Consider the following 2,676-nt stretch of genomic DNA (forward strand, 5'->3'; position numbering starts at 1 on the left):
CTCCATTTATTTCTGTCACGCACAGCCACTCTTCCTCTGCTCAACAGACATCCCTCTCATCCTGTTATCCAGGCGGACTCTCTCTTCACACTGTCCGTCCATCCTATTCTTGGTCTCACTCTCAGTTTTACACCTCTCACATCAGATCTAGTTATCTTTTTTCACCGTAACACATCATTATATATATATATATATATATATATATATATATATATATATATATATATATATATATATATATATATATATATATATATAATATGGTGGAATGCAATAGTTATTTTACTCTTAAAAAAAGTGACTCAAAAGATCTTAGTAACTATCGACTCATTAGCTTATTATCAGTCATTTTTGTCAAACTCTTCACTAAAGTCCTTACGAACAGAATTTCAATTTTTGGAGGTTATTTTACCAACCTCGTGAACAGGCAGGATTTCGAAGCGGGTATTCAACCATTGATCATCTGCATACAATGAACCAGCTAACTGAGAAAACTATGGAATATAATAAAGCACTGTGCTTAGGTTTTGTTGATTACGAAAAGGCTTTCGACTCAGTGGAGCACATAGCAATTATAAATTCATTGCGAGAACAAGGAGTGAATGAGAACATTGTAAACCTGCTCGAAAACATATAAAAAGAGGGAACTGCTACAGTTAAATTACATAAGGACTCAGAAAAAATTAAGATTGAGAAGGGCGTGCGTCAGGGACATACAATTTCACAAAAATTATTTAGAGCATGCCTAGAAAGTAGTATCAGAAAGCTAGACTGGGAAAACAAAGGAGTGAGCATTAATGGAGAAAAGCTAAACCATTTAAGATTTGAAGATGTCATTGTCCTAATATCAGAAACAGCGGAGGCATTGCAAGAAATGTTAAATGACCTGAACAGAGAAAGTCTGAAAGTAGGACTGAAGATGAACCGAAGTAAAACAAAGTAATGTTTTAATCCACAAACACCAAAGAGCGTCATCAGAATATAATGAAATTCTTGAAGAAGTTAAGGAGACAACTACTTGGGACAAATACTAAAATTAACGAAAGATCATGATAGCGAAAGAAAGAGACGCATTACAATTTGATGGAAAGCTTTTCGGTAAACATAGAGACATTACACAAAATCAGCTCTCGTTTTGTATGAAACGAAAAGTATATAACGAATGTATTATTCCAGCTATGACGTATGGTTATGAGACCTGCAAAACTGACAAAATCAATGGAAAATAAATTAATCCATTCTCAGAGAGCAATGGAAAGGTCAATGTTGGGAATATACTTTATGAGACAGGAAAAGATCAACTTGGGTGAGAGAGCAGACTAAAGTCAAAGATATATATAGAAGTTATATATATACTGAATAGAAATGGAGGTGGGCAGGCCATATATATAAGAATAAGGGATATACCGATGGAGTATATATGATGGACTGGGCTGTAAGAGAATGTAAGCGTAGCAGAAAAAGGTCAGACAGGAGATGGAGAGATGAAATAGAGAAATTTGCAGGGAAAACGTGGCAAAGATTGGCACAGTCAAGGAATTCGTGGAAAAGGTTGGGGGAGGGCTTTGCTTCAGCAGTGGACTAGTTATGGCTGATGATGATGATTATACATATATATATATATATATATATATATATATATATATATATATATATATATATATATATATATACACACACGAAGTACCGTCTTAGACGGCGCAGACCATGGGACCCCCTATGGATATAGGTTCCACCGAATATAACGAATAAGGTGGCATAAAAATTACATCTCACCAGAAACTATGTGGCAGGGAGGTGAGATTATTTGCCACAATCCTCCCAACCAAACATGAGTTCTATTGCAAAGTATGTGATGGGCATTCCTGTTGGATCATCGTCTACTAAAGGTCCAACCGCACTGCCTCCTGTGCTTACGGGCAGTGTGCCGCCGAAAGTGAGTAGGCACTGTGTTGGAAAATTAGACTCTTGGATATTAAACAAATTGAAATCCATGAAGATCTATGCATACAATGTAAGAAGCCTCGCAGAAGATTACAAACTTGATAACCTAATGACTGAACTGGAAAACATTAGTTGAGATATTGTAGTTTTGAATGAGATCCACAGAAAAGAAGAAAAAGTAATTCGCCTCGAAGTCAGCAACCACCTGTTTTACTACAGAGGAAGAGAAAATGAAAGAGTTAGTGGTGTAGGATTTCTAAGTAACAGAAATCTCGCAGACAACATTGTTAAATTCAGCAGTGTATCTGACAGAGCAGCATTTGTTGAAATTAGACTGTGCAAAAAATATACCCTGAATATAATGCAAGTTCATGCACCAACTTCTCAAAGCCCAGATGATGAAATAGAAACATTCTATGATGACATCTCCCAGATTATAGAAGAAGAAAAGACAACATATACAATACTCATGGCAAACTTCATTACAAAAGTTGGGAAATCGAAAAATGGAGATGTACTGTATGTATGGGAAAATTTGGAGTGGGAGAAACGAATTAAAGAGGAGATATGTTGGTAAATTTTGCTGAAATGTTTAACATGAGAATAATGAACACATTCTTCTACCAAAGAACAGGGAGAAAGTGGACCTGGAGAAGGCCAAATGGAGAAACAAAGAATGGAATCGACTTCATTATAGCAGATAAGAATAACACGATCACAAATGTCACAGTT

This window comes from Coenobita brevimanus, chromosome 102, assembly GCF_032717465.1.
Source record: "Coenobita brevimanus isolate Jiangsu-jjx chromosome 102, ASM3271746v2, whole genome shotgun sequence".
Taxonomy (NCBI): Eukaryota; Metazoa; Arthropoda; class Malacostraca; order Decapoda; family Coenobitidae; genus Coenobita; species Coenobita brevimanus.